This window comes from Ipomoea nil, unplaced genomic scaffold (assembly GCF_001879475.1).
Source record: "Ipomoea nil cultivar Tokyo-kokei standard unplaced genomic scaffold, Asagao_1.1 scaffold0222, whole genome shotgun sequence".
Lineage (NCBI taxonomy): Eukaryota > Viridiplantae > Streptophyta > Magnoliopsida > Solanales > Convolvulaceae > Ipomoea > Ipomoea nil.
The window spans coordinates 56,391-71,472 of NW_017616650.1; positions in this window are offsets into that span (position 1 = coordinate 56,391).

The following is a 15,082-nucleotide window of genomic DNA, read 5'->3' on the forward strand; positions in this document are numbered from 1 at the left end:
GCCGTTCTAACCCAGAACGGTTTGAAGAAAGCTCTAGCTGGTAAGAAGAAGAAACCAGCTACAATGACAGATGAAACTTGGGAAGATTTGGATGACAAGGCACGTTCAACCATTCTTTTGTGCCTATCTAAAGAGGTTCTACGTGAGGTAGTAAGTGAGACGACTACGTCAGATTTATGGTCCAAGCTGGATACGCTTTACACGGCCAAAACTCTGGCGAACACGCTGCGCCTGAAGGAGCGTCTGTACACAATCCGTATGACGGAAGGTACTTCTATTAAGTCTCACTTAGATGAATTCAATTCTATTTTATTGGACTTGGAAAATATTGATGTCATAATTGAAGATGAGGATCACGCTGTTTTATTGCTTGTCTCTCTCCCTAAATCATACAAACATTTTAAAGAAATTATGTTGTATGGTAATAGTAGTGATACCCTTACTTTCGACAATGTTAAGTCAAACCTATTGTCTAAAGAAAAGTTTGACTTTGAAATTAAGTCTGAGGACAAAGGTGAAGGCTTGACTGTAAGGGGTCATTCACTTGAAACAGAGAGTAGCAATAAAAAATCTAGATCCAAGTCCAACAAATCCTGTAAGTACTGCAAGAAGCATGGTCATGATGTGACTGAATGCTTCAAGCTGAAAAACAAGCAAGAGAGAGAAAAGAAGTCTGTTGAAGCTAGTGTTGTTGAAACTGATTCAGATGGTGATGTGTTGTTATCTGTTAGCTCCGGTGAGAAACGGAGTGAAACCGAGTGAATTTTGGACTCTGGTTGTACATTCCACATGTGCCCCCACAAAGATTGGTTCATTTCTCTAGAACCGGTTGATGGTGGAGTTGTCTTGTTGGGTAATGATACCCAATGCAAGGTTAGTGGAATTGGAAGTGTTCAGATTAAAACTCATGATAACGTTGTCAGGACTCTTACCAATGTCCGGTATATTCCTGATTTGAAACGCAATCTGATATCATTGGGCACCTTGGAATCTCTGGGGTGCAAGTACAGAGCTGAAGGTGGAGTTCTAAAGGTCATCAAAGGCTCTTTTGTTCTCATGAAAGCTTCTCGTTTTGGAAGCTTGTACGTCTTGCATGGCAGTACTGTGACAGGTTCAGTTGCGGTATCCTCATCAATGTCTGATGCATCTACTAGCACCACACCTCTAGACGAGCCACAACGAGAGTATTCCATTGCTATGGATCGTCTTAGGAGGACAATTAAAAAACCTGCTAGGTATGCTAGTGATGATGAAACCAATATGGTTGCTTATGCTCTTTCAGTCACACAAAAGGTTGATGGTGATCCATCCTGCTATTCCGAGGCTCTTCCTGTTGCTAAGTTCAAGTAATACTTGATTATAGTCGGGCTCTTCCAGTTACTAACTCCTACAATGGATTTGATCCAAGGTGGAGATTGTTAGAAAATAATACATTTGTGGCTCAAAAATCCATGAAATCTTCAACCTACATAATCGCTCGACATCGCTGCTGCATGTCTTCACGTCGTCACCGAGGTTGGCGCATTTCCATTTGTTTGCCGCAACATGTGTTCTAAATTAATGTATAAATAGGCTTAGTTTGTTTGCTTTCAATGTACTCATCAACATTCATTTATTGATTTCTTTCTTTCTTATCCTTTAACTATCACACGTGAGCATATATATATATATATATATATACTTTTTATATTTTCCCAATTCATAATTTCATAATTTGTCATTTATATATTTTCCCTATTTATATTATTTAACTTCTATAATTCTCAATTTTCGATTCTTCGCTTCCGCAATATTTCGCTATATTCCTAACAAGTGGTATCAGAGCCAGGTTTATTTGAGAATTATTTTTAAAGATGTCGACTGTCACTAAGTTCGATATCGAGAAGTTCGACAGGAAAATTAGCTTTTCTATCTGGAAGGTTCATATGGAAGCCGTTCTAACCCAGAACGGTTTGAAGAAAGCTCTAGCTGGTAAGAAGAAGAAACCAGTTACAATGACAGATGAAACTTGGGAAGATTTGGATGACAAGGCACGTTCAACCATTCTTTTGTGCCTATCTAAAGAGGTTCTACGTGAGGTAGTAAGTGAGACGACTGCGTCAGATTTAAGGTCCAAGCTGGATACGCTTTACATGGCCAAAACTCTGGCGAACACGCTGCGCCTGAAGGAGCGTCTGTACACAATCCGTATGACGGAAGGTACTTCTATTAAGTCTCACTTAGATGAATTCAATTCTATTTTATTGGACTTGGAAAATATTGATGTCATAATTGAAGATGAGGATCGCGCTGTTTTATTGCTTGTCTCTCTCCCTAAATCATACAAGCATTTCAAAGAAATTATGTTGTATGGTAATAGTAGTGATACCCTTACTTTCGACAATGTTAAGTCAAACCTATTGTCCAAAGAAAAGTTTGACTTTGAAATTAAGTCTGAGGACAAAGGTGAAGGCTTGACTGTAAGGGGTCATTCACTTGAAACAGAGAGTAGCAATAAAAAATCTAGATCCAAGTCCAACAAATCCTGTAAGTACTGCAAGAAGCATGGTCATGATGTGACTGAATGCTTCAAGCTGAAAAACAAGCAAGAGAGAGAAAAGAAGTCTGTTGAAGCTAGTGTTGTTGAAACTGATTCAGATGGTGATGTGTTGTTATCTGTTAGCTCTGGTGAGAAACGGAGTGAAACCGAGTGAATTTTGGACTTTGGTTGTACATTCCACATGTGCCCCCACAAAGATTGGTTCATTTCTCTAGAACCGGTTGATGGTGGAGTTGTCTTGTTGGGTAATGATACCCAATGCAAGGTTAGTGGAATTGGAAGTGTTCAGATTAAAACTCATGATAACGTTGTCAGGACTCTTACCAATGTCCGGTATATTCCTGATTTGAAACGCAATCTGATATCATTGGGCACCTTGGAATCTCTGGGGTGCAAGTACGCAGCTGAAGGTGGAGTTCTAAAGGTCATCAAAGGCTCTTTTGTTCTCATGAAAGCTTCTCGTTCTGGAAGCTTGTACGTCTTGCATGGCAGTACTGTGACAGGTTCAGTTGCGGTATCCTCATCAATGTCTGATGCATCTACTAGCACAGCACCTCTAGACGAGCCACAACGAGAGTATTCCATTGCTATGGATCGTCTTAGGAGGACAATTAAAAAACCTGCTAGGTATGCTAGTGATGATGAAACCAATATGGTTGCTTATGCTCTTTCAGTCACACAGAAGGTTGATGGTGATCCATCCTGCTATTCCGAGGCTATTCCTGTTGCTAAGTTCAAGTAATACTTGATTTTAGTCGGGCTCTTCCAGTTATTAACTCCTACAATGGATTTGATCCAAGGTGGAGATTGTTAGAAAATAATACATTTGTGGCTCAAAAATCCATGAAATCTTCATCCTACATAATCGCTCCACATCCCTGCTGCATGTCTTCACGTCGTCACCGAGGTTGGCGCATTTCCATTTGTTTGCCGCAACATGTGTTCTAAATTATTGTATAAATAAGCTTAGTTTGTTTGCTTTCAATGTACTCATCAACATTCATTTATTGATTTCTTTCTTTCTTATCCTTTAACTATCACACGTGAGCATATATATATATATATATATATATATATATATATATATATATATATATATATATATATATATATATATATATATATAACATATTTTGTATTATAACTTTGATATTTAATTTCAAGATAGTGTAAAAAGAAAACAATAGATAATGTAGTAAATATAATAAATTAATAAATTTGAAGGTAAGGAATTTTTGTATTGTATAAAATAAAGATAATATAACTAATGAAATTATATCTCTTTTTAATTTTTTTTTTATAATGAATAATTCATTTTAAATAGAGGCATTATAGACATCTAATTCTAAATTAATTAAATCCATATGTATTATTTTTTGTTGCAGCTACTAATTTATTTTTATTTTTTGAAAGTTGCTGGCTCTATTACATTGTAGTATCTGTTTATATACTTTCTCAACCTACTGAAACACAAAGGACCAATAACGCCTCCACTGAGGCTCGAACTCATAATCTTCCAAATAAAAGTCCAACCCGGGTACCATTGGACCACATAGTCCTAGTACTCATTTATTTTTTAATTTAATAAGAGCAATAAAGTGGCGTACATACTTTTCATCCACAATAATGAAATTATTGATTTTTTAATTTTCATTTGTTGTTGAGACAAATTGTTTTTAAAGTTTGTCAATGACAATTACTATCAATAAATTAAAGGATGATAATAAATAATTCGTAATATAAGGTTACAATATATATTGTTATAATAATATATAGTAAAAATTAATTTATAAATTTCAATTCTTTAGAAGTTTTCACGCATTGATAAAAGTATAATTGAAATATTAAGTTTTGTTCTCAATAATCAAAATAAGATCAATTAAACGAAAAAAGAAAAAAAAACTTAACTTAAATTTATTTATTTTTTTAAATGAAAGAAAATCAAATGATTTTCAAAGTTACTGATTTATAATCATTGAATGCTATGTATTTGGATGGGCTAATTATTTGACCAAAGTTTATATTAAATTTTATATTATATTTTTTAATACTTTGTAACATATTCGTAGTATATGTTTAACAATTATGCCAACTCTACTTGGGATGTGGTTCGATCCTAAAACATCTCTTATAGAAATTAATGAGTAAGTTAAAAATAATAAATAGTTAACGGAATATTCCGTTAAGAAAGTTTATACTAACGGAATTTAAGGTTATTTAAGGAAAGAAAATAATATAATAAAGGATAAATAAGGAAAATTATTAAGAAATACTAAAATTAAAATAATATGAACCATTCATTTTAAGAAACAATTAGGACCGACATTTTTTTTATTTCAGTTAAGGGCCTAACATTATTGGCTCTTATTAAAATTGTAGATTATATTTTTTGCATCTTTCAATAACGTATACCAAATTTTTAATAAATTTTTAAGATTTACAAACGATTTGTATGGGTAATTGCTTCAATAACACTTACGTTGAATAACTTTCCTTTTTGGTACCATAAATTGTTTGATTACACATTTTTGTGCCTTTAAGTGTAGAATTTGTGCCTTTGTGCAGAATTTTGACCTTCAAATATATGTTTTTTATCTTTCAAGTGCACATTTTGCCATTTTATATTAAATTTTTTTAAAAAGAGCCATTGATCATACTTATCCACATAATTGCATGCAAAATGGAGTCACATATATAGATTTGCTTTTTCAATTCCTTCTTCCCATGTAGTTGTACTGAATATTTTGAAAAGTTTAATTTATTCAGCTAAATTATTATTTAATAGATGGCTTTTATTGTTCGAAATTTAGAACATTATTGTCAATTTATAAATCGTTATATTATCATAAATTAAACTAATTCTCTAAAAATACATTACTTCTGTAAACAAATTTGTCAATTCCTCAAGAATTGACTTTCACGATCAAATCAATAAAAGAATATAAACTAAAAATAGAGTGTTTATTTTATCACAGCAATTTTCATTGAAAACTTCTCTAGACCTTTAAAACATGTCATCTCGAATTCCGGGGAGGGGTGCCCCTATGCAATAGGCCGGCCACTCTGGTCCAAATTATAATTATAATGCAATGAATCTTTGCTCTATCAATTATATTTATAAAAGGTTGTTTGATATTTTTTTCATCAATTAAATTATTGAGAAAATATTTTCAAAAAATATATCTAATGAGAATAATTTTACGAGAAATTAACTAATATGTTTAGTGTTATCTTGATAATATAACAATTAATTAAATTACCTTAAAAATTGAATAACACATTTGGTTTGTTTAAACTTTCTTAGAAAATTTTTTAAAATCTCTAATAGATCCTTACTATATATAAACATAACAAATAATTCAAGGTTTAATAAATCGTTTGTAAATTAATAAATCATATGCCAAAAGATTTCAGTATGCAACAAGAACACACACACACACACACACACACACACACACACATATATATATATATATATATATATATATATATATATATATATATATATATATATATATATATTTAATTTCACCAGAGGTCCCATGTCGTTGGTAGCAATTCCAAATTTAGTCACATTGTATCGTTTTTGCCATTTAATATCCTAGATTATTATTTTTTGGACACTTTTAGTCCTCATAACTTTTAATATTTTAAGTATGGAAATTTTTGTCTTTTCATATTTTTATTTTGTTATTTTTACAGTTTCAACTGGTATAATTGGTTTAGAACTTTAAGTAACCTAGTAACCATATTTTTCAATCAATTTTAGTAAAGTCCTAAACCAATTAAACTAGTTGAAACAGGAAAAATAACAAAAGAAAAATATGAAGAAACAAAAATGGTCTTACTAAAAATAGGAAAGTCATGAAAAGGACTAAAAGTGTTTAAAAATTATAGTATGAGATGTTAAAGGGAAAAAATTATAAGCTGAGTCTAAATTTGAAATTGTCACAAAAAATAATGGGCATTTGGTGGAATTAACTATATATATATATATATATATATATATATATATATATATATATATATATATATATATATATATATATATATATATATATATATATATATATATATTGTGCGGTTAAATTTGAACCATTGATCTTGCTTAAATCAACATTCAGGATTGGCATGGATTCATTTATGGGTCATTATTTTTCTCCTCTTTATTTTTTTGAGTACTATTCACTCTGTTACAATGTAGTATTTGTTCATACGTACATATACTTTCTCAACCTAATAAAGCACAAAGAGGTTATACTCCCTTGAGGTTTGAACTTGTGACCTTCCATCTGTGAAAATTACATAAATGACATTGAATTATAAGCTACTTGGCTTCTTCTCATCCTTCTAGTATAATGGGGAATATTTTCATTTTTTCCTAGATAGTGAAATTGCTTTCTCTTTGGCATGAAAGATAAGGGAGGTAGGACGGAGTAAAGCCTAAAGCCTTAAGATTATCTTTATGTGAATTGAAGTGACGCCATCTTTTTGAGTACAATATAATGATGACTGCTTTAATATAATGTCTTAGTAGCTTTCAATGCATTGGTGAAACATAATGAAATCATCACGACTGACTCATGAAATTAATGCACCAAGATTAATTAAGAAATTAAAGGATGAATTCACTTGATGATGATGAGGAATTGCATGATGGTTTGATTCTTGTTCTATCTGATTTGGCCGTCCTTCTCTCTATAATAACGAGTGTCAATGCTGATGTTAATTTATCTAATCATTACAGATGTTTAAGGCATGTACTTAGTTAGAGTTTTGGAGTTAAAGTCTAGCCAAATTATAATTACCTACCTTGAGAGTAGAGATACATTGATTTTAATGCATGAGTACTATTATATAAATTTTCACTTTCTATTTCATTTTACTCCCTGCTTACATGACACAATACACTTTGATTCATTCAATAAAATATGGACCACATTTTTTGTTATTTTCTTTTTTTCCTATTTTAATAAAATCAAGACACGTGACAATACATAAATTTAATTTACTCGAGTTCATTTATCATTTTCCTTGCACCTGGTCAGAACTTGTGTTCATGGATGTCTCGTGTGTAGGGGACAAGGAAATTAAAACAAAATAATCAAGAACTCCATGTGTGTATCATATACATTTTTCTTTAATAAGATTTTAATTACCCTGTATGAACCATCTAAATCTCATAAAACTTGTGAATACAAGAAGTTGACAAATCATTCACGTTGCAACAAGATAATTCAACAATGAGAGAAAAAAACTAAGAAAATGTCTTAGGGCAAATACAATCTCCAAAACTAGGCAATAATAGTGAAATTAAAGCCACTATCCAAGATATAAAACTTCCGTCGAACCTCTCAAATAAAGATGATAATAATTTAAATTTAATATTTAAATTATTGAAATTTTAAATACTTGTAAATTTGTTCAAAAATTTATTATAAATATAATATGCATCATTAGGCATTCATCACCGGAATATCAAACCTTCTTCACAAGAAAATTTTACCTCATCGGAAGAAGATCTTACCAGTATACCTTCACTAGGAGAATGGAAATATAAGATATTAAAACCTACCCCAATCTATTCGAGAAGAATCCATAAACAAAGAAGATTAACTCTTCTCAACAAAAGGCCAAATAACCAGCATTATTGATCAACAATTAATAACACTTTTACCAATTTAAAATAATATTTTACACCACAACAATAAAATATTATTTAATTAAGTTTTTAGTAGTTATATGAAGCTTTTAAGTACTCATTACTATAGAAATTTATAATATTTTGATTTAATATATAATCTCAGATACCTTATTATAAAAAACAATTATAAAAAGAAAGGTAACGACACTCTACTTGTATGAAACATATTGGTAGACTAGATGGAGCTATATATTGACAAGAAAGCAGAGAGGTCGTCTACGTATAGTAAGTATACGAGGTTCCAATTCTATTTAAACTGAATAATAAGTTCTGTACCAAAATTTAAAAAATAAAAAATAAAAATGGGACTAGCTGGATGAGCTAGTTGCATCTCCGCTGCAACCTAACAAGATTATTAAGGTGATCAAAGTTATATATTATGAATCAAATGAAAGTTATATATTATGAATCAAATGAAATATTGTAAGTCTATGAGAACGTGCAGATTAATCTCATTCGTCAAGTAAAGATGATTAAGGATTGAAAATTAAGGAAAATCACAACAATACTTCTGTATTTATGATGTTGTATTTGAAACACTTAATAGTGCATTTGACGATACTTGATGATGCATGATTTATAATAGTGTACTCACATGTGTACAATTAATTATATGTGGATGCAGTATGAAGTGTTTTCAAATGTGTCATCGCAATTCGCAATTATGAAATTTTCATTGCCTTTTTTCCATCTAAATAGACGTCCGGATGAGATTAATTCACTCACACAAGACTTTAACAGGAGCCATGTTCTCTCTCTCTATGGTGTGTGTGTGTGTTAGTTACAGATCATATGCGGAAGAATTAAAAAACATGTGGTGACATTGTTGTAATTTTGAGTAGGTATACTTTTTTTTTTTTGAATGCTACTAGCTCTATTACAATGTAATATCTGTTCATATACTTTCTCAACCTACTGAAACACAAAGAGCTAATAACGCCTCCACTAAGGCTCGAACTCACAATCTTCCAAATGGAAGTCCAACCCAGATACCATTCTGTCTCAATACTTAGTTTTCTCTTTGAGTGCAAATCTTTGTAACTTTGAGTGCAAAAGTTTGGCATTCAAATGTACATTTTTGTGCATTCAAGTGCATATTTATTAGCCAATGTTTATTATATGTTTTGCCTTCTTTTCAATATATAATCTATAACTAAATTTCTAATGAAATTTGTGAGATCTACAAATGATTTGTATGGGCAATTGCTTCAATAACATTAAAGTTGAATAACTTCCCTTTTTGCTACCAAAAATTGCTTCGATTGAACATATTTATGCCTTCAAGTGTAAAATTTTGGTCTTCAAATGCGCATTTTTGTGCCTTCAAGTATACAATTATGGGCAAGTGTTTATTATATGTTTTGCCTTATTTTCAATAATCTATAACTAAATTTCTAATTGAATTTGTAAAATTTACAAACTTGTATGTGCAATTGCATGCTTCCATAACACTTAAGTTAATAACTTCCCTTTTTTTTACCATAATTGTTTCGTTTGCACATATTTATGCCTTCTAGTGCAGAATTTTGGCTTTCAAGTACATTTTTGTGGCTTCAAGTAACATTTTTGTGCCTCTTGTAAACAATTATGGGCAAGTGTTTATTATATCTTTTGCATTCTTTCAACAATGTATAACAAAATTTTTAATGAAATTTGTGAAATTTACAAACGATTTGTAAAAGATAATTACTTCAATAACACTTAAGTTAAATAACTTTACTTTTTGGTATCATAAATTGTTTGATTACACATTTTTGTGTTTTCAAGTGTAGAATTTGCGCTTTTAAGTGTAAAATTTTGACCTTTAAATGCATGATTTTGGTCCTTCAATGCACATTTTGTATTGAATATTTTTAAAGTGCAATTGATCATACTTATCCGCAGAATTGCATTCAAAATGGAGTCACATATATAGCTTAGCTTTTTCAATTATATTCCTTCTTCCCATGCAGTAGTACTTAATATTTTGAAAAGTTTAATTTATTCAGCTAACTTATTACGGAGTATTTAATAGATGGCTTTTATTGTTCGAATTTAGAACATTATTGTCAATTTATAAGTCGTTATATTATCATAAATTAAACTAATTCTCTAAAAATACATTACTTCTATAAACAAATTTGTCAAATCCTCAAAAATTGACTTTCACGATCAAATCAATAAAAGAATATAAACTAAAAATAGAGTGTTTATCTTATCTCAGCAATTTTCATTAAAAACTTCTCTAAACCTTTAAAACATGTCATCTAGAATTTCGGGGAGGGGTGCCCTTATGCAACAATCGTTATACCCTGCACCACGGCGTACAGTGCATTGTGCGCCCCGCGCCTCCCAAAACGACGTCGTTTTAGGAGGCGCGGTAGGAAGTTGACATGATTATGTATATTTGTTTATACAATTATGTATATTTTTTATTAGGTACATTTTTATACAATTATGTACATTTTTTTTTATACAATTATGTAATCCGAATCATGAAATTTTTGTGTATTATGTTAAGAGTTGATGTGTATTATGTTAAAAGTTTATGTTTATTATGTTTATGTTAGATTATGTGTATTATCTTTTAAAAAAGAGTATGTGTATTTTGTTATATAATTATGTGCATTCATGTATACAATTATGTGTATTCTAGTATAACATTATGTACATTTTTTAACATGAGAATTTTTTTAAGGAAAATTAACTGTCAAACACTGGATAGCGAAATTTAAAAAAAAAAAAATTGAAACGACGTCGTTTTGCATCTGGGCACACAATGCAACGCGCACCGTGGTGTAGGATATAAATTATGCAATAGGCCGGCCATTGTGGTCCAAATTATATTTATAATGCAATGAAACTTCGCTCTATCAATTATATTTAGGAATAAGGGTCAAATAGGCCACTGAAATGCATAAACTTTTGGGAAAAGTTAGTGGCCGAAAGTTACAGATTTTAATAGATAGTGGCAGCACCCATAACTTTATGCAACCCAAAATTGCTGAGCAATTATAGTTACATACTTTGAAGGTCACACTAAGTGGCACAACACTGAAGAGAAGCACATCATACCATCCACAGACTGACGGGCAGACAGAAGTAATGAATCAAGGCTTAGAGCAATACTTAAGGGCTTTTACTCACATCAAACCAACCAATTGGGCGTCATACTTGGGATGGGCAGAATTTTGCTCCAATACAAGCTGCTACAGCAGCATTAAAATGACTCCATTTCAAGCACTATATGGAAGACCACCACCCACCATTGCACCGTATACAAAAGACACAACAACAATGCAAGTATTAGATGAATTATTGTTGGATCGTGACAGATTGATAAGGCCACTGAAACACAATCTTCAGGAAACTCAGCATTGCATGGCCCAAAAAGCCAATGCCAAAAGAAGCAAAGTGAAATTTTTAGTAGGAGATAAGGTCTGGCTTCATCTACAACCATACAAACAGATATCAGTAGCACGTAAAAGCTCTAACAAACTAGCACGACGCTATTATGGTCCATTCAACATCTTGGAAAAAATAGGGGAAGTTGCATACCGCTTCGAGCTACCACCACAAGCAAGAATTCATTCAGTATTTCATGTCTCACAACTCAAGAAACACATAGGAACTGAAGAAAATATAGAGGTCGAATTAGAAATTGTGGGCCAATCACCAATTTCAACTCCACTAGCACTCTGTGGGGAACGAAATGTTCTAAAAATGAAAAAATACAACGCCAAGTCTTGGTGCAATGGTCAGATAGTAGTCCAGAAAACGTCACTTGGGAAGCTGCCGATGAAATGGAACGATGGTACCCGAATCTCCACCTTGAGGACAAGGCGGTCGTCGAAGGGAAGGGGAGTGATACGAGTATATCCACAGTAGAAGAAGGTGAAAATCAAGAATTGGGAGAAAGAAAAGAAACAACACATGCTACTAGGCCAAGGAGAAAACGAAGGAAACCGGCATGGATGACTGATTACATTTGTTAGACTAAGTTTATTCGTAATAGGATACATTAGTTTTGGCCTAATACGTTATTATATCATATTAATTAAGAATCATAGTCCTAAGCATAATAGGAGTAACTTAGTATATAATCACCCTGCATGCTAGGGGGAAAGACATGCGAATTATTATTATCTTTTTCTTCTCTACTATCATCTTCCTTCTCTGAAATCCCTCTCCCTCCCTCTCTCTCTCTCTCTGATTTTCCCCTCTCCTAATTCCAACTCTGGAGTCTGCATCCACTCAAAGCGGTGCCAGATTAATACGAGTTCGTATCAGAAAATAAGAGGATTATACGATGTCATATGTAATAGAATTCAACTTTTCAACTGCGGTTAGTGTTATTACTTGATTCTTATAGCTAGGTAATAGATCGAAAATCTAAAATTTAATTAGAAATGATATTAGTAGTACTAAAAAAAATGATATTAGTTGTTAACTGTAATAAAAATTGTGTTAGTAGTATACGTTGTATTAAATGTTTATTTTTATGTTATTTGTGTTATACATTTACATTTTTTTTCCACTTTTATCCATTACATTTTTTATTTTGACATTTTCTTTATTTACTCTAATTATATAAACTATTACTAATGCCTTATACAAGAAATTTCAAAATAATACTTAATTTAATTACTATGAAGTGTTGGGTTATTGTTTGCTAGCCGGCTTTAAAAAGATTTTTGGATATATACTTACTTTTAGAATATAATTAATACGGAGTACAAAGTAATAATGTTCAGTCATTTAACATGACGTTTCGTGCAATGCAGCTACCCAACCTAGCTCTCGTGACAAAATAGGGTTAAATCTTCCCCTCAAACTATTATTGCAAATTGGTGATTAGACCATGGAGATAACACGCAAAAAATAAATAAATAAATTCAATTATTGAAGTGGTACAGGTACAAAATTTTGGTGGAGGTCTTAAATATGGTACGGAGTACTTAATTTTGGTAATCTTAGTGGGGTCCCAAAGTTATCCCATGGTCCAATTTACGTTGGCAAGTACTACTCTAGCTCTAATAACTAGGCTTTAAATTTGATAAGAAATGTTGATTGTGAGTAGACAAAGAGGGGAGGAGTCCTTTGATCTTTAAATGGCGTTTGGTAAATGAGAATGTTCAAACTTTTTTAGGAATTTAAAATGGGATTATTTTCACGTATAGAGTAATTCTTGAGGTAAGAAAGTTGATAACAATTGGGAATCAAATTTCATGATATCACGAAAAGTAAATTCTACCTAGAGGGCTGAGATTCTTTTTTCTGGAGTGATTGAAAATTTGTTAACTTTATTCAATTACTTATTTATCCTTTTTGACAATGTTAAAAATCTCTTATAAATATAAGAACTTTGTCTCTCTCACCATGACACCATTACACATTGTTTATCAAATAAATTTATATCCATGTATGTTTTCTCGTTGTTTAATTTCTATATGTCGTTCTTGTGTGTGTGTGTGTGTGTATGTGTATATATATATATATATATATATATATATATATATATATATATATATATATCAAATGAGACAACATCTTTCCGTGAGACACAATACGAATGCACATATTCTACTACAAGAATACACACAGTCTAAAGTGTGTGTAATTTGCCCAACATGAGTGCAAACAATTTAATGTTCGTGCATTCATGTAATGTCTCGTAGTCTCACGAGAAGATATTGTCTCACTAGAATATTGGCGCACACACACACACACACACACACACACACACATATATATATATATATAGAGAGAGGGGGGGGTTCAGGTTCAGGTGCATTTAAGTGTTTCTCGTGCGAGTGATTAATGTGCGCGAGTTTTGTACATAATGTGCGTGAGTCTTGTGCTTAATGTGCGTAAGATTTGTGCTTAATGTACGTGAGTGTTTAATGTTTAATGTGCGTGCGTTTTGTACTTAATGTGCGTGAGTCTTGTGCGTAATGTGCGTGAATTTTGTGCTTAATGTGTGTGGGTGTGTACTTAATGTGAGTTATTGTCGAAATTTTAAAGTGCATGAGTTTTATGCTTAATATGCGTGAGTTTTGTGTTTAATGTGCGTGAATCGTGTGCTTAAGGTGCGTGAGTTTTGTACTTATTTTGCGTGAGTGTGTACTTAATGTGAGTTGTTTTTAAAACTTAAGGTGTGTGTGTTTTTGTGTTTAACATGCGTGAGCCTTGTGCTTAACATACGTGAGACTTGTACTTAACATGTGTGAGGCTTGTGCTTAACATGCGTGGGGTTGTGTTCTGAATGTGTTTTGTTTGTGTGCTTAATGTGCGTGTGTTGTGTACTTTAAGTGCGTCAGATTAATGCTTAACGTGACCGCACAAGAAGTCTCAAATGCACTTGATCCCTTCCCAATATATATATATATATATATATATATATATATATATATATATATATATATATATATATATATATATATATATATATATATATATATATATATATATATATATATATATATATATATATATATATATATATATATATATAGAGAGAGAGAGAGAGAGTTAATTCTACCAGATATCCCTTGTTTTTTGTGGTAATTTCAAATTTAGTCTTAGCCTATCGTTTTTGTCATTTAACTTCCCAGACTATTATTTTTTGGACACTTTTAGTCCTTCTCATGACTTTCCTATTTTTAGTAAGGGTATTTTTGTCAATTCATTTTTAACTTTTGTTATTTTTTCGGTTTCACCGGTTTAATTGGTTTAGGACTTCACTAAAAATTGGTTGAAAAATATGATTTCTAAAGAGAAAATTTCAATTTTGGTCATACAATTATAGGGTTTTGTTAATTTCAGCCTCTGTCTTTTAAAAGTGTCAATTTAGTACCTTG